The sequence below is a fragment of the Micropterus salmoides genome, unplaced genomic scaffold (assembly GCF_014851395.1).
Source record: "Micropterus salmoides isolate LMB-PRFRI ecotype aquatic unplaced genomic scaffold, ASM1485139v1 Ms_hic_scaffold_18, whole genome shotgun sequence".
In the NCBI taxonomy this organism is placed as follows: Eukaryota; Metazoa; Chordata; class Actinopteri; order Centrarchiformes; family Centrarchidae; genus Micropterus; species Micropterus salmoides.
In genome coordinates, this window is record NW_024040928.1 from 19,300,389 (window position 1) to 19,319,761 (window position 19,373).

General features: G+C 39.6%; 1 long non-coding RNA gene across 1 annotated transcript; it reads left to right on the forward strand.

Moving 5' to 3' along the window:
* Nucleotides 1–1,719: 1,719 nt before the first annotated feature.
* On the forward strand, nt 1,720–18,438 carry LOC119909589. Its single transcript, XR_005445486.1, has 2 exons — nt 1,720–2,100; nt 18,054–18,438. It is a non-coding gene; the product is annotated as an uncharacterized LOC119909589 (long non-coding RNA).
* The last annotated feature ends 935 nt before the right edge of the window (nt 18,439–19,373 follow it).

The window sequence follows — 19,373 nt, forward strand, 5'->3', positions numbered from 1 at the left end:
GTACTTCACTTTTCCAGAAATCAGAAACCACACAGTGTATTATGGTTAGTGGATGTTTTGAATTACTTCAGCTACTTAATGGTTCCTCCTTACCCAGCCCACAGAATTGTTTCATAGTGGTTTTAAAACTTTGCTTAAGTCATTGAGTTGGATGTTGAGTAATCTGCTTTCTAAACCTACCCTTCATACTAAAGCACGTAGGTTGTTCACTTTATATTAAGTCTACAGTGCATTTAATATGATGTAACATTAAGAGCAAGAAACCTCACATTACTGTTATTAGGTAAAAATGCCACCGAAAAGAGAGCCTTGTAATAGTTTTTAAATGTTTTCAGTGGCGTTTTTAACCATAAAGTGAAGTTTTCTCAAGCTACAGAGGGGCGTGAAATTGTGATTGAAATGTAAATGTGAAACTTAGTGTGTACATATATTTTACAAGGGTCATAAATAAGTTTAAATTAAGCTGAGAATAGTTTGCAAAATCCTTACAAAAAGTGCAGTGAGTCAAAGTAAGTGAGAACAGCCCTGCTGGTACTTGTCTCTGTGTTAACCCTGCTCAAGTTGGCACCATTTTGAGAATCCCCTGTTTTCTGAAATAACAGAGGATCTAAGGCCCATTACTCTATATACAGAGTATTGTAAAGAGGTAAGGGGAGGCGGGTGGAACATTTTGTAAATCTTGTGTCACTAAAACCGCCGCAAGCAGGATGAATGCGTTAACTTCGCCAACAGGATATCCCCTCAGACTTGCTCACTGCGTCGCTGATGAGGATAACAGAGGGGGCATTATTTTTGCTCAACAGCTCGGCAAGGTGATAAAGGGCTCCCAGATCCTCTCACAGGGGTGCAGCGCTACGCACACATCCATTCACGTTGACGCAACATTTCATCTCCCCGACTACAAGGGGGTTCTCTGGATTTAACTCCTAAAACAGGGCCATGGCCAACCAGACTGGGGTCAGGAGGAAACATTTCTAAACATACAGACACATCCCTTATAAAAATGTCTTCATAATAACATAATTTGGCAGAAGTTAGACATGTAGTTGGAGAGTTTTGACTATACTGAATATCAAACATGTCTGCATTTTCCATTTGTACTGATGTTCTTGCAAAACTGTGGTCATATTTTTTCCTGTTTGTAGAGAATAAAGTGCAATGCTTATGAAAAACTAAGCTGTAAAGGTTATATGATGTGTATAAAGAGTAAATGGCCCTGCATGTGGTAATTTTATTTTCTCATATGCTCATATGTTATTTTATTCACGTCCTGCAGGGTCTAATAATATTTTTTTTGCAACTTCATTGAACTGATTTGTAATATTCATTTTTCTTAGCATATTAGCATGGGCTATAAATGCTGTGGTTTGTGACTGTTCTACCAGGTGTTTGACAACATAAAGGAAAGGATCCCTGTCCCTATTGTGTTTGCCAGCTGAAACCATCTACTGCATGGACTCCAAAACTTTTTTTTACCTACACCAAAATATGTAAAAATAAAGCCCAGGTTTAAAAACTACCGAAATTACCATGTAATTCAGTCAGCTATGTCACAATATGCAGTAGAACAGATGCTTGTGGGTCATAAAATTATCAGGTTTAAGAGAAATGTAGCATTTTGGCCATTTGAAACCCATAAGAAACCTTGTCTAAACGAAAAAGAAACAATCAGGTGGACAGTTGATAGCCGGAGTCCAAGTATGTAAAAAAAAAAAAAAATTAAACTGCTGATTGGCATGGGGACAAGAGCTAGCAGAGGTAACTTACTAACTAACAGGTGTGTGAGGGGCTGCCAAACAAATATGGCAACCTTTGTGCTGAGTTTAAAAACTGTTGTGGTCACTGGTCACGCTGAGATCAACGTCAGTCTTTTAAAAAACAAAGTTTCTGAGCTAAGCAAGCAACCGCGCTAATGCTAAACTAGCGCCTTTTCCACCGACTTTTGACTGGGGTAGCTCATCAAGCTAGCTGACACTTGATGACACGTCCCCGTGGATATCAACGGGACCAACGGGCGGATCTCAACCGCTGCTGATGAGCTGTTTCTCAGCAAACAGCCGTTTCCAGCGTCAATGGACTGAAATACTTAACTGCTGTGATGTGAGTAGGCCTAACCCACTTTCTATAAGTCATGAAATGCAGTCATCATCATGTAAATGTATTTTTTTAAAGTGTGGGTTTAATGTGCTAGTTTAATGATTCAGTTAGTGGAACTTTCATGTGTTTAATGTGTAACTTAAGCCTATTTACCATGAATTTTGCATGTCATGAAATTTAAAAGCATATTAGGGTAAGTGGAGGTTACAGTACACTCTGCAAGTAACGTTACTTCTACACACTGTGTTGTGAGAGATTTTCAATGTATTAGTAAGAGTAAAGGGTTGATTGTGTATTTACCCAGTACAGTTTTTCTTTTGACCTGCCAGGAACAATATTTCATATTCATTTTGGCATTCAATTTTGATTTCATAAAAAACTATTTTTAGAATAAGTGTAGGGTTTGATATTGTTGTTGTAATCCAGGGCAGTAAGAGTGTAGTCCTCTTTATATCCTACACAGTGGGGGATTTTATTTGTCCACCCAATAGTTTGTTACCAGCTGTTCACAAGGCCAACAAGAGCAGGAGCTTAGCTTCTTTCTGTTGTGTCGGTATGGGCTGTGAAAGTCTGAACATTTTCAAATTGTCACAGTACCAATGACAACAAGACAAACTCTATTGTCTCTTGTACTTGGTGATTAAAATGAATGATTCCTGTTATGACTGGTAACCCCGTTTTACTTCCCTTCTATCCACTAGCAAGTGCGAATACTTTCATTGTGAGGAGCAGTTTTCACTCTCGTTTAGTGTTGGATGCATAGAGATTTGCAGTACCTGAACTTCCCCATGTGTTTGTTGCTTATGTTGAAGATTAAATGTTATTTCAAATAAGTCAGTTAAGGTAGGCTTCTGGTGGTGCAGGTTTCATTTGTTAGGAAAATTCTAGCGGCACTAAGAGGGTCATATTTGTGGGAATCTTGACATTTTGTGTTTTTGTGGTGACAACATTGTGGGATAAGTTGATGGACTCTGTGGTCCAAATCCATCTGTTTCAAAATACAGCAAAAAAATCTAATCAAGTTTCTATATTTTGGCAGGCACTTTGCTTTGCAGGTCTTCACATTCTTGGTCTATGCTAGGTTTGCAAGCAACTATATTTGGTTCTTAACATGCAAGTTTTTTTATTTATATTTCCTTGCCCTGTAGTAGTGCTACCAAAACCATTTTGCTGCTTTTTGGCTATTTTGAAATGTAATTTATTAAGACATATTTTTCTTTTTTTCTCTGACTGTGCAATAGTCAGCATCTGTTCATGTCATGTGCTGCAAGTAGATACATAGTAGCCAGTGGGAAGGGGGAAAGAGACTGAGTAGCCCATGCATTAGCCTGGTGAGCTAATGGTCAGTAAAGGATGCAATAGAGCCAAAATGTAACATCGGGTCACTTTTAGGCCCGTGTAGAACCCTTTAGCTGTTGTAAGCAGATATCCAGTAATACAGAGCATCACTTGTACAGTAAGAACTACATCTGCATTCAAAATTAATCTGAATATCCAAAAGTTGTTGAATTCAGGTTGAGGTTTACTCCAGAAAGAAGCTAGCTAACATTGTTTGAAAGGTCTATATTCAATTGTCTTTTAAGCATTAGGCTAATTACTCACACCTGCATGAGTATTCCACCTATGCGTCCACATGTGTGCTCTAAGTGTCTTCCTTTAAAATCATGCTTTGCTTCCACAACTGTTCTACTTCTCTACTTTTCTACTTTTCTACTTCTACTTTTCTAAAATGCTTAACTGTAGAAACGTCAGCACTGATTTACTAAAAGTTCAATAATGAGGCCTCCCCATCTTTGCCATAACTCACATGACTTGTCAAAGGGAGCTGCTCTCAATTATAGTGAAGGTGGTAGAACATAACGCTTCCTTTATAGCCCTGAAATCATTTCACAGGCTCTGGTAGCGCTGGCATAATTTTAAAAAGCTTAGGTCTGAGGTAGCCTATTAAAAATACTCATAAACATTAATTTTGCCAGTGGGATATGAGATTGTGTTACCCTCTTGGCAGAAATGAGTAAAAAATGTGTGGTTTTGCATTGGCTAAAATAGTTCCCAGCCCTCGCTTCCTTTGAAAAGTGCATAATCTAGACTATGACTGTTTGTCAACTCAAGAAATTGGGCTCAACCCAGTCACCACGTGTCTTGTCATGATGTTGATGGTGGTCGTGTCAACATAAAACCCTGCAAATCTGAGGGAGGTTACCAAGCCAGAGAAATGTGCTGACTGATTAGTGCAGCACATTTCATATATACTAAAACCAAAAGATAAATAAAACGCGAGAGATGAAGGGCAGAACGTTACTGAGACATCTCCAGTACAGTGACCTGTTTGAAAATGGTTTTCAACCATTATTGTTTTAGGTTTTGGCCTTTGAGAACTTTCTTAAAAAAGAAATAATAAAAATACCCTTCTGTCCCTCACAATAATTTAATATCTGCAGATACTTGTAACAGTAACAACTGTTTTGCATTTAAAGCACACACATTTCAATTACCATGTAGGGCCAGACTGAACTATCAACTGTTACTCTTACTGAAACCTAATCCAAAGTCATAGCCTGGTTCAAGACCTACTGATTTGTGGAGCGAGTCAAATAGCTCTGATGTTGTGCTCATTTACAGCTTTTTACAGCCTCTTGGAGAAACAGTGCTTTGAAGGCAGGATTAAGAATGCATATTATCTTCTTGCATAGCTAGCTAGCAGAGACAACAACTCAGAGAGGTGCATATGTATTTCATTGTTTGCATGACATTACCTAAACTGCAACTAGCAACTGCTACCACAACTTCTGTGTCAACTAAAAAATGACATTTGCAGATGGATCACTCCCACTGACTCACTACCAACACTAGCTAGGGGTCAGCAGGGTAAAGTAGCAACATGTTCTTTGGGTTTATGGGTAATGCAGTCTTAATTTTGACAACCAGTTCCACCACCTATATCAGTTAACGCTAATAGCACGAACGTCTCATAATAAACTTGTCATTTTAGAAATGTTCTGTTTTCAGCATTTCACTGCGATCTTAAAATACGCCTCGTAATTTCAATTTCAGGTGCTGTGACCATGTGGAGAGCGGGTCAGAATGATGTGAGGAGTCAGATATATGAGCAGTTCTGTGGTAAAAGGGGCTTGGCTTCCTGGCACACACTAGGTACACCCTATTGATGCTCAGCCAGCAGTCTGACCTACGGCGGGTCAAATTTATGGGTAGATATTTAGCTTGTCTCTGCCACTCTGTAGGGCAGAAAGAATAACATCGTGCCTCTCTGCTGGTCACGCTTGGAGCCCGCTGATGTTTCCCCTCAGAGGAACCAGCCTGGCTGCACATCACAGATTTGCTGAGAGTAAACTGACAATGTCAAAAACACTCCGTCAATCTCCTTTTCAAACTTAGCGTGTGGTTTACAGCTTCATTTTATCATTATGTTTGTGAACAGTTTGGTTTCGGACCTTTGTTTTGAATTTGGTTGCCATAACAAAATCATGTTTATTACTCTGATCAAACCAGCAAAATTATTTCCATTTACGTCTGTAGAATCAACATAACCTTTTCATAATTATTAATATATCAGTGACACAAAGTGTTATACTAGTTAAATGACCTTTTCTGGATTATTTACCTTGATCTTTCTTTGTCAGTCTTTTGCAACCTGAAACGCTGATGATAATAAAACAGGAAACAGTCACAATGTGTCATTGTCAGAATAAGGAAGTAAAGCTGCTGCGGTATCAATATAGTTTTCTCCAGAAATTATGAGTTACTAGTCAACAGTTAAATGACCTTTAAGAATGCTCTTATTTTACCACCAACACAGGAAGGCACAGAGTATTTAAACAAACACTTAATATTATATTAAATACTGAGACACATCATTACTAACCCCTCAGCATGTTTATAGATCACACCTCCACCATCCATCTCTGGAGCAGACATTTTTTTTTTATTATTTAGTATGAAATTACATATAGCGTACAAATGGGGAAGTACCGTTTTTATTTTCCTGTTACATGAACCTTGGAACATGTTGCCTTCCAGCTGCTCCAGCAGCTCAACCCCAAAAGTAGTTTCACTTCTCTATGGCTCAAGTTTTCGTTTAAGTTGCAAAATACCTAGTGAGCTCGTTGGTACAATAACTCTCTCCCAAACCACATGTTACTCTGAATGCAGGACTTGAAATCACTGACATGAGGGATCTGGCTTGCTTACTTGCAAGACCTTCAGTGTTACTGTACTTAAACTGAACTACTGTTTATTGAGTTCCACCGTATAATTACATTTACCTGTAATGCCTAAAGTGAAAGTCCTCAATTATCTGTAATGCATAAAGTGGGAATCTTTTTGCAAAGCACTTATTGTTGCTGCTGTTGTGTTTTTCTACTGCGCTTCCCAGAGTGAAAGATCACTGTGTCTGGCTCTTTGCTGAGTTTTCCTGTTGATGAAGTTTGACTTTCTTTAAGTGGTGCTCGTTTGTTCATCCATGGTGGATGTTGCTGCTCATACAAACTACCTGAATTTATGCAGCATCTCCTATCCTGCCCCTGAGGCCTTCGGTATGCTTCAATTGAAATGCTTGTCAGATCATCTAACAGATGAAACCCTCTCCCACCACATCTTTCCAACATCGAAACTGGGGAGGTGGTCACTTTTTGTAACTTCCTGAAACCAACAACCAAGCCAACTTCACATGGTCTTTGAGGAGAGACTGCCCAAAATACCTCCGTGTGTAGCCATACAGAACAGCTACAAACACTTTTGCCTTTGGACACGGTGAGATGAGACGTAATGCGAACTTCAAGCATTGCCCCACTTTGAAACATTGCATTGACGTCTTCCATAACGCTACAATTATCGCAATGAAGGGTAAAATTATTGTTTCTGTTCTAACTTTCCATAGTTGTTAAATCCTTTCTGGTAGTCTTATAAATTGCTGTGCACTGTTCAAGTCTTCATACTCATGGATCTGTCACCCAAACTAGCCTTCCTGGATTGCATTTTATTGTCTTACTGTTACCTGAAACAACATGCCTCCACCAATGCAGCTGTGCTGTTTTCAGTCTGAATGTCTGGTACACATAATTTCCCCACCAGCAAAAAAATACTGGTTCCCATAGTAGTAGTAGTAGTTCCCATACCCAAAAGTCTGGGATCTTAAACCCCAGGACACGATGTGTGATAACAATGGATGCTCAGACACTCAAAAGTAACCAAATATTACTTTTACGCTCTCAAAAACACTGCTAAGCTTGGTTTTCAACATGCTTTTAAATCAGTCAGCATTTGAAGTTAAGTTGAATTCATGCTTGGTCACTTGACGCATGACAGTTGTCTCTCAACAATAGATAATGTGTTGCACAACGCTCTGCATTTGTACTTTGGCAATAGTAAGTAGATTGACAGATAGATGATTAACCAAGTGCATGCTTTTAAGATGTGTGTGTGTGTGTGTGCGTGTGCGCAGAGTGGTTAAGGTGTCCATGCTGGGAAGATAGGCAAGAAGAGAGAGCTTGGGAGTCCAAATAGCACATTTGTCAATGTCACAGAGCATACTGATTTGTAGTACAGCTGTTTCTTTATATGATGTGTTGAAACACTCGATCAGAAAAAATGGGCTGGACCAGCTCGTGTCTCCGGCTCATAATAATGCCCCATTCACAAGGTAACCAGCCTGGGCCAGGCCTTCCATGTCAGCATTGGTCTGTATGAAGTAGCAGTAGACGTCAGCTGCTCTAATTTGTAAACTAGGCAAGAGGAAAGTGTGTGTAGCACTGGATACGGTGGCGGCAGCAGTAGTGGAGGCGGTGGGCAGGAGAGGGGCAGCCCGGAAACACCATATGTTCCTGATTGACGATGATTGAATCAAGAGCGGTAGCAGCGAGAAAGTGTTTTCCAGCCAGTAAGAAATCTGTGTGCACTGAGGCATTTGACAGAGGGACAGGGAGATCTCACTGAAGCTTAAACAGGCAGGACAAATCGATTAGTGATGACCCATTACTCCAAAGAGTGTGTGGAAAGGCCCCTACATTTTCAGCTTCACTATTGCTCTCCTGGAAAATACTCTTGGCATGGAATTACATAAACCTCACCATGCATGACTTTGTGTCAACTTTCTGTACTTTTAAATTGGTGTCATAAAAAGATGACAAACAAAACAGCTTCTGGGATCATCTGATCCCATACCACGGTGTCACGGTTACAGAAAGATATGAAAGAGTAATTTTGGGTGAAAAATCTCAACCATGAAGTTCCCCAAAATGCTGCCCTGTGCCATGATGGCCTCTAGTGGTACACTGGCGATTGACACAGACAGCTCAATCATTTCCTTATAGGCGTGTGCTGCTAGGTCCAGCTGGCTTTGACATTAACACCAGGCTCTGACTGACAGAGGCCCTGGCCTTGGGCTGGGCTCCTGGGGCCTCCACAGTACATTCAGCTCTCCTTTTAGCCTGTTGATTTACTGTCCCCGGTGGCCGCTCGTTGATCCATTTCCCCTCTCAGTTTGCTCACAGGGCACCCCGAAAACCGTCCTCCAGCAATATATTTGCTTTATGATTTCCTGAGGAGCCAATGAAGAAAAACAAGCCCCACTCACTGCACCTGTTCCAGTTAATGTGCAGCGGGCTGGTCGGCCTCCTCTGGTCTCAGTGACTGGGGAAAAGCAGAGGGCTGCAGTGTCACAAGCTCCATGTGGATCTTCCATTTCCCCCAACCGGCCCAGTCGGGACCGAGCAGCCAGGGGAACAGAGGGGATAGATGCCATATTATATGTGTGTCAGTTTAACACACGCAGGTCAAATGGGGCCCACATAGAGTCTCGCTGTGTGTGCATTATTAACATGTGTGTGGGTGTTTATGTAGCTCAGCGCCCAACATGGAGCTGACATTAATAAGGGGAAAGTGATGGGAACTTGCTTACATCATTTTGGACGACATGCAGATGTGACTGAATGGAAGGTCCCAGCCATCTTCTATTTGCACGATGATGTGACCAACGTGGCATTTACATATTCCAAAATAGGGGGAAAAATGGCAATAAAATCGGCAGATTTATTTGCCCGTAAATGAATTTTATAATAAAAACCCCTACCTTGTGATCCAAGTTAAAATGACAAGTGAAATGGGTTTTAGGAACACAGGAGTAGTGTGATTCAGCGTAGCTGGTGAAGACTGCAGGGTGACCAGCTATGAAGCTCGAATCCTGCTGGGTAACATTCAGTGATTTGGGGGCACTGTGTCCATTTTACAGCAGAACGCGGGCTCTTATTTGACACCCAGTTCCTGTTTCTTCAGCCATGCATGTTTCCCCAGGTGTTAATGGATGCTTGAGATATTTCATGACCCCTCTTTGACCTTTGTCACTGTCTAAACTCATAGGTAGATGTATACTGTCACTAATCCAAAGTAAAAACAGGATATATCTAAGACAGAGTTTTTTACTCATTATATCAACTTCTTAAGTGGAAGACCAGGCAGCAATCCCCTGGCCTGAAAGTGATCCATTTCCAATGATATTTCCATTGATAAATGTTATATATTTTCCAAGTCAGAAAAGAGTGAATGATATTGTCCATGAATTGCCAGAAAATCTAAACTCATAATTCAGGCAAATTCCTTTTTTATTGTCAAAGGTCAGTTATTATTTAGTTATTTACTTACTTAGTTACTTCCCCCTAACCCTTATTAGCTGACAGCAGGAAAATTTGGTTTGACAATTATGAGGCTCATGTCTGGGTAATTGCCATTTGCAGAGTGGGAACAGCCCTCACTTCCTCACGGTAAGCCTCTGAACATGGTAGATCTCACCAATAGTCCATCTGAAAGCTGTCAACTGCCTCGCTGGCCCAGTTCATCCTGTTTCCTTGGAAGTGGCCCAGTGGCTTTTAGGTCAAGAAGAGAGGTGAACAGAATTATGAGAGGAAGCATGCATGTGGCAGTGTCTGCTTTTCTCAGTCATGTGTGTTTAAGTAGTAACCTGACAGAGTAAATGTATTCCAGGGTGATTTTTTTCCCATCTTAACTCAAGTTGTCTTCCTGATGGCAGATGCATTGGAGCTCACCCTTGCTTTTAGTTGGTGAGTGTGTTTGAGTCCTTGTGCTTTTCCTTATGTTGCCCCCACCCCTTTTTTTCTGTGGGCTTAAACAGTGTGTTAACCACCAGATCCCATCGCTATCAATCTTAATGGTGGTGGGTCAATGTAAACGCACACATGTGTAGGCTCTTTCTGCAAGCCACAGTTTAAGAATAATCCCCCCCCCAAAAAAAGAGAGAGGGAAAATATGCTGGCCCCATTAACAAAATAGGTGCTCAGAAAACACCCCAGCCAGCCCAGAGTGATGGCTACTTCCTCAGCTTTTCCACTTCATTGATGGTTATGTGAGTTAAAACAACGAGCTTAATGGAGGCTTCGGGCCCTCAGGGGACTAATCATAGTCACATGACTTCCTCCGGGGCTTCCATGAAAATAACTCCATTACAATGGCCTGTGATATTAATATCGAGTTTGGGAAAGTCAGGCATGGGATCCACAGGGAGGGCTCAGTATGAGCAAACAAAGAGGAATGCACGGCATTCAAGGGAGCGAGGGAGGGAAAGAGAAAAGGAGAAGCAGAGCAAAAGACAGAGAGGAAGAAAATAGTGAGCCATTTGTGATGAGTGATGGCATATTGCACAGTCATGATGTTTGCTTTTTCTGCTTCTGACCTTTTGCACTATATTTTTCTGGGCTGAAAAAACTGATGGTAGTTCCTGTCACTTGTGCAGACAGATAATCACTTCCTTACAAGTGCTCCAGATTTAAACACATATTAACACTATCTACAAGTGGTTGTTGAATTAAGGCAGCTGAAGTACTTTTCATTTGGGGAAACTTTATAGTTTTACTCCACTACCTTCCAGAGGGAAATACTGTACTTTTTACTAAAAGTAGTTCATTTGTTATTTTAATGATTTTACATGCAAAACAAGCTTACAAATATGATGCATTGGTATATTTTAAACTACATACATGAAGTGTCACTAACACTGGATTTTTGAGACCAATAACAAAATTGATGTTCAAGAATTAAAAAAATTTGATAATCAACTGGTAGTTAGCGGGCGGCACGGTGGTGCAGTTGCCGGTTGCCCCAGCCTTTCTGTGTGGAGTTTGCATGTTCTCCCCGTGTCTGCGTGGGTTCTCTCCGGGTTCTCTCTTACTCCCACCGTCCAAAGACATGCGGACTAGGTTAATTGGTGACCCTAAATTGTCCTTAGGTGTGAGTGTGAGCGTGCGTGGTTGTTTGTCTATGTGAGGCCCTGCGATGGACTGGCGACCTGCCCAGGGTGTACCCCGCCTTTCGCCCGATAACAGCAGGGATTGGCTCCAGCCCCCTGCGACCCTATACGCAGGATAAGCGGTTGACGATGGATGGATGGATGGACTGATAGTTAGCACATAGAAATAAATCTGTCTGCTTGGCTAGATACTAGCAACAATTATTCCAATAATCCACTGGTTGTCTACTATTAAATTAACCACCAACTATTTAGAAAATGGGTTGGAGTCTTTTTTTCTTTTCTTTTCTTTTTTTTGAACAATTATCTGATTCCAGCTTCTTAAATGTAAATGTTTTCCGGTTTCATTACTCCTCTATGACATTAAACTGAATATCTTTGGGTTGTGGAGAAATCAAGTGACTTGAGGACATCAAGGGCTTTGGGAAACAGTGATTGACATTTTTTGTCTGACACTTTATAGACTAAACAACTAATGCATTAATTGAAAATAATCGACAGATTAATCGACACTGAAAATAATCGTTAGTAGCAGCCCTGCTAGATACCATTTAAAATGCACAGTAACTAGGTATAATTTACACGCATGAGTTCAAGTAAATAGTTTAGATTACTAATCTAAAAGTAGTCTGACATTTTCATGTATCTGTAAAAAATCGTACCTGCCATTTCAACTATGACAAAATCACACATATGAAGCATTAGATAATAACGATGACATTTAACAGTCAAGAGGAGACGGGATACAGTAAGTGAGAGACGTGAAGTGTTTCAAAGACATGTCCGATTGTCCCTGCAGAGCATTTTCTGGCCAGGCCTCCATTTTAACCATCTTCTCCTCCTCCCTGTAAACCTGCCATGCTGTCAATCTGTATAGGCAGTAACTCGTCGCCAGCTGCATTCAGAACAATTAAACCTCAATGATTGCAGCGAGGACAAGTCGCCCACCTCAGAGTTCAGTACCCGCTGAAGACTCCCAGACCTGCTCCACTTCTTCCCATTCAAACGGACACTTGCATTAGCTCTTCCAACCAAACAGTATAGAGCAGCTGACTCTTGTAAGTCGTCACTTGCAAAGAAAGAAATTCACTGGATCATAAGCCAGACACTTTTTTTTTTCTCCCGTTCCTCCTGTTGTAGGAGATTTATTGAATGAAATAACACTGGCTTCACTTTTACCCCTGCTTTTATGAATATATATATTGTTTTAACAATGCTTTTAAATTCCTCCTACACCCCTGTTAGGGTCACAGTTAGGCCTTCATCTCTTTGAGCATTCAACATGATAAAAGATTTCAAACATTATCATAAACTGTTTGTCCTGGACAGAACCATGCATTTTCTGCTGAGGTATGGATTTGATATGGGCAGAGAAATACTGAGGAGTATGTAAAGCCTTTAAAAGTCTTATGCTAATACTGGTGGTTTTTAAGTAACTGGACTGAGATCAAATGAATCTTTTCTTGGTTTAGAATTGAGATCTTTAGTGATAATCAGAATCAGCTGTATGTGAGAAAGGCATATCTTAAAATTTAGTTAAAAGAAGCACATGTTAAATGCAATAGAAATTAATTAGCGGCTAATTGTTGAAGAAGAATTGCTAAACATTTGCTGAGTCCTGCTCCCGGAGGTGGGAGATGTTTGTGGATTTGCTGCTTTTCATCTGTTTAATATGCCTTTTTATGCACTTGCCTTGTAAATAGTTCAATTTAAGTTCAAGTTAAATTGAATATGTTTTGGACTTTTGGTAAAAATAAAGACCTTTAAGATGCCACTGTGAGGCTGGGAAATTGTGATTGGTATTTTCCACTCTTTTATTTACTATTTATGTGATGATTAGTTGTAGTTGTCAGAATAATCAACACTTACAGTAATCATTAGTCGCAGCCATAAAATGCAACCATACCAAACCCATACAAGAGCTTTTTGTTCAATGCTCATCAGTTAAACTGAGAATAATGCAAGTATGACTGGTTCCGTAATATTGTTGTAATAGAAAGCAGATCTACTTCAAACCACCTGAGTTGTAGTGGAAATTCAAACCACTTTATAATTTAGTTTTAGACTTCAGTGGCACGTAGATCCTGACCCCATTGTGGTTCCAGTAAGTTGTTTATCATTCAGCATATAAAGATTTCAGAAAAGCAGGATTCCAAAAGCTGTAGAAAATAAAATCAACATATCCCACTATATGACAGACAGTTGTAGATTTAGAGAATTAGACATTCAAAAATTAGTTTGCACTCCATGGAGAGCAAATTAATGGTAATTAGTGGAATTTCAGTGAGTGGGGAATACATTTGCAAGAAGATTTAGGAATTTTCAGCAGTGTGCATACACCACAAGTAGTGATATGGCTTTCACATCTTTCGGGTGAAATATTAGATGGCAGTAGCCAAGCCAAAGAAAAGGTCCTCCTCCAGGGTCCAAATAATTATAAGAGTGCCATAACAGATCAAACATTATTTCCTTGACCTTGTCTCCAGCTTGAGAAACCGCTCAGACTTTTTGGCTGAAAGCTCAGGCAGCAAAAATCTCTGCAGGAGCTCTCGCTACACGGACCTGGCGTTTACACAGGATTAGAGATTCATTCACCATTAAGTAAATGACCCTCTGCTGGCCAGGAGCAACACTTCTCTGGCTGTTTGGAGTGTGTGGTACAGAATTCACACAGGGATTAGTTTAGAGTATTAAATCAGCTGCTTTGGCAAAGTTAGAATAGTACGAGCCAAAAGAATCCTTGCATACGTGCTTTGTGTCAACAACCTTAGAAAATAACTTTTTTTTCCACTGTTCTTTGAAGTGGCAGCTATGTCGATGGACTTGTTTTTCCTCCACATTTAGGATGGAGGATATTGCATATTTCAGAAAACAATGCACAGATGCACTGTGGGCTGCAGCCACATCTGAGAAAACACAGATTGTCTTGTGTGCATTTTAATAGAATCTGAGGAAATGAAAGCGAGGCGATGAAAGACAAAATCATGACATTAGGTTATATTTTGAGGGCATGATGCAACACTCTCCTTTAAAGAGTTAACAAGCTCAAGTCAGTTTCAAGCTTGACAAATGAAACAAAATCAAACAACCAAATTAGATAAACAGAGCTGAGGTAGCTCGGAGCACAGCCACAGGTCTTTTGTTTTTGTTGAGTCAGTTGCCTCAGGGTTTCCTGTCAGGTGTAACCTCATCAGCTCTATTGCCTGTAATGACTTAATTTCAGGAAATGCAGTCTGTTAAGAATGCAAACCTCCTTATTATTGATCTTTTTTCCTCTTAGAAAGTTTGCAGTGTGGGAATAGAAAATGAGCCCAATAATTCACACTGGTTTAAACAAGCCGTTGAATTTTCCCATTTGTGCCTACAGGCAATCACACCTTCTGCCACTTAACTAAAGGCCCTTACAGGCCACAGAAAGACGCATAAAACTTATCCTGGTCAACTGCTTACAGCTGGATGAAACAGTCCAGATTATTGTGTTAAGTAGATGCCTTAGTATTTGAATTAAATGATCGTCTTATACAAGCTTACAGCTGGAGGCAATTTTGAAAGCAGTGAGGCAGGACGCACTATGCTTTTCCAAAGACAAGCAGATAGGAATGAAATTCTTATTATTTTTAGCGTACAATGCACCACTTGTCTGGGTTTTCCTATTTTCCAAAATATGCCCTTGGTTTTTAGATAAAACATTTTAATTTCACAGTCCTCAAATCACATTTGAGAAGCTCGAACCAGAGAAATGCGGCATTTTTGCTTAATCATTGACTTAAAGGTTTTATTGATAACATTTATATATAAATGAAATAATAATAATAAACACATCCACAGAGCTTTTATAAAGTCCATAAAGACGGGTTTTATAAAGACGGGTCCATAATGAATGTCTTGTTTATCTCTGTGTTAGAAGTCTGTTTGGTCTCTGCTTCTGGCAAGGCTTGTGATCCAATAGAATAACAACGTTGGTATCACCTGATATCTCTGTGTCATCAGCTGTCAAGACTCTAAATAATTGCCAGTTAAAAATGGAAAAAATGGCAGCTTCTGGTACCAATCCCAAGTTCTCAGCAATAAAGGGAAGAACAAGGCCAGGGTGAACATTGGTTCAGCTTTTGCTCGTTGGATTCAGGATATGGTTGTCAATATGGACATGCTACACATTGTTCAATTATATCCTTTAAATTCTCCACAATTAAACTAGTCTTAGTCATCTCTCTCAATTTTCAATTCAAATTAGCCTTATTGGCATGAATATGTAATAACAATATTGTCTAAATATAATCTCTCTCTCTCTCTCTCTCTCTCTCTCTCTCTCTCTCTCTCTCTCTCTCTCTCTCTCTCTTTCTCTCTCTCTCTTTCTATTCAAATTAGCTTTATTGGCATGAATGTGTAACAACAATATTGCCAAAGCATCATACATACTACATAAGAACAATCAACCCCATACATTTCATTAAACAAGTAATTAAAGCGTAAAGTCATGAAAGCGTATGTGTGTTTGTGTTAAAAAAATAAAAGAATATTAAAAATTAAATAAATAAATAAAACAGTTAGTGTGTGTGTGCGTGTGTTTAAAAAATAAAAATATATTAAAAATAAAATAAAGAAATAAAACGGTAAGTGTGTGTGTGTGTGTGTGTGTGTGTGGGTTAAAAAAATATCAAATGATCAAAATAATAATAATTTGAAAATCTGTACAATTATTTATCAGTCTGATGTTCCACTGGTTGTCCTCACTTCATGGCATGAGGAGACATATTTTGCAGCACATTCACATTTGGGCATTTCTCCCAGTAAATAGGGGAGTTTCTGTGTGTCTGATATGAATTGGAATTCGGGGTATATTTGGGAAATGTTTGCAAAGTGTTTTTGTCTTAGTGTTTTATATTAGGGGCATGAGGTTAGAAAGTGCAGCTCTGTCTCTACCTGTCCCCTGTCACACTGGGAGCAGAGTTTCTCCTCTTGTGGTAGCCACAGCTCTGCCTATGGCCAGGCTGAGTTCACTCAGTCTGTATGTTGTCAACATTTTTCTCTCCCACTTAGGGTTGGGCTGATAAACGATGCCATCGTCCATCGGCAATGGCTGACAGACATCACAACGTTGAGCCGGCAAAAAAAATCTCAAATTTTTACATTATACCACCCTGTGAAAGCAGGTTTTAATAACCACAAACATTCTCATTATTGTTTTGAAGTGTTTGTGTGTGTAGGTGTGTGTCTGTGTTGTTTCCCAGCTGGAAAAGTGAAGGGGGTTATCGCGTTGTCACATTGAATACCTTTGGGATTTCTAAATACCCTGGCATAGCCTTCCGAAATACTTTAATACCGCCCAAGCCTAATGTCAAGTACAATGGGAACCTACTAGTAAAAACATTTCTCCAAAGCACTAGTGGTCATAAAACATTATCTGTTGATTGACAGAATCGATTGATAAACAAGTTGTTTCAGCTCTACACCATTGACATTCATAAACTGCAGGATGTTTACCATACACTGCATTATCACTCAAGCGTAATGTAATTTTGCTAAAAAAAAAAAAGGTGGATGATGTTCACACAGTGATAGATATCTTACATCTAGTACATTTCAAGCCTCTGAAAGTACATTTGTAGTATGAGAAACTCTGGTCTGCAGTATTGCAGTGTGTATTATTATTTGAGTTTATAATTATACTTTGTGATTTGTAGTAAAATATCTTAAACATGTAAAAACCAATAGCACTTGGCAATAACCATGAGCCATTATAAAACCTTTCAGTGCACATTGTCACAATGTTCTGTTTTGCATATGGCTCCCACAACTCCATCATCACTTCAGCCACCTGTCAGCTGAGCACCATCAGCATTTGAACTTGGCTCACAAATAACCCCCTCATTCACTGGGGGATATGACAGATGCATGCTTTAATGTTGATGCTGATACATAGTTGTCCAATGCAGACTTGTACCCATTCAGTGTTCAATATTAACAGCCAAAACCCTGGAGGAAAGTCAGAGAAGCCAGTACTGTTGTGGTGAATGATTTAGGAAGGAGCTAAGGCTCGCTCTATTTCTTCCTTTTTTCTTTTTCTTTTTTTTTTTTAAATGAGAGCTTTTCTTTTGTGCCACCCTTTAGAGTTGGGGTTTAATTGTCAGGAAGGGGATAGATTTATTTCCCCATAAATTACACAAGTTTTCTGTGGTAGGACCCAAAGCATAATGTAATCTACACATGTGCACACATGTGCATTGTGAGGGTGTGGGTGAGGTTGCTGCTCTATTTCTCCTTACTCCATTCTCCCGAAGCAAGACGTGATTTTTGTTATTTGTCTATTTAAGCATTTGTTTAGTGTAAAATGTTAACAGAAAAGTGAATGAAAATATATATTTTGTACTGCTAAGCATTGATAAAACACAATAACCGCAGCAAATTATTCTTTTTCTTTTCTAAATGTGGACAGGCAATTCATCTTATTGAGTGACTCACTTTCTCCTGTTATGAAAGAAGCGTTTATCCCTTAATGGTTTCAACTCTCAATTTGGAATCTGCACAAAATGTATAACATTTTCAAGTAATTACAGCAAAGAGAGCAAGAGATTTGATTGATGCTCCATATGAAACAGAATTGTGGACATTTTGCCAGAGTTTTTGGAATATCCTCTCTTTTTTGCTGCAAATTGGTTGGTTTTTCTCCCTGACTTTACAGAGTCGCCACTCAGCATCATGAGGAAGCTTCTGCAGGGAGCCATAACTGCCGCCAAAGGCCTTTAAATCCTCCATTTGATGGCTTGAGGATTCGGCAGGAGGATTCGAAAAGGATGAAGAGAAGAAAATTGCACATCCTTAAGAAAACAAAGAGCATTTCCTTCCCTGTGTCAGGATGAAAAAGGGAGAAGAGGGGGAAAAAAAGAGAAATACATACTAATTCATCATTGGCTTTTACTGCTCCTTGATGGTCCATAACTCACTTTGACCATGATTCCCTTTCCCCTTCATACTTTCGGATTCACAATCCACTACGCCATGTTTTAATGACCATATTATAGGCAATTCTACACTGTCCAATAAAAGGTTTACACTTTGAACTGTGATCCATAGTATGACTAACATATTTAATGATATCTCATGAATTATACAGTAATGGAATAATGGATAAGAGAGCCCAAATAGCCCGTCATTGAAATGGAGAAAATGGGAAATCGCACAGCAGAGTGATGAAGTGACTCAACTTTGTCCTGAAATCCCAAAATGATGACTCTGGTCCTCTCAATTGATCTGTTTGTCATCTTACATTAATTCAGTGCATGGAGGTTTTATCAAAACTTTAATAGCAATTCACTGTAGCTGACAGACATGACATATGAGTTCATGCTGTAACCTGTCTCAACATTTAAGCACCACCGCCATATGGCAACTCGATTTTGGAAGCGCTGCTTCAGTGGATTCCTGAAAGTTGTCTGGTACTGTCATTGCTCGTCCTACAGACAGGACAGTGTATCTTCCCCAAACTCTATTCCTTGTAGACAGTATGGAATTGACTGAATAGACAGGCAGACCAGCAGATAGATACACAGATGGATAGATACATAAATGCATGCATATATTATATTCATACTCTACCTACATGCTTCAATGTTTATATTCTAAAACCTCAGCAAAAGGTTGAATCATAAATCAAAATCTGAAACAATGGTAGCATTTACAACCACTTTCGTAGAGATGAACTTCACTGGCAGTATCCTTTGGAAACTGGAGCCATAAATTTTATTACTATTAAATGTTTCTAAAGGGAGTTGACAAATAGTTGAATGGAGTTGATTTTCCCCTCCTGCTCTTGGCAGGGCTGAAGGGAGGAAAATTCCCTGTCTTAAAAAGAAAAAATGCACTCACATCAGTGCTGCCAATCCATTCATCCTGATGCTGTTTGAGTGTAATTTAAGCCTTTTTAAACGCCTGCTGAAAATACAATGTGCTTAAGGGCAGTTGCGAGCATTTTATGAGCACAATAAAATTGTCGCTGCATATG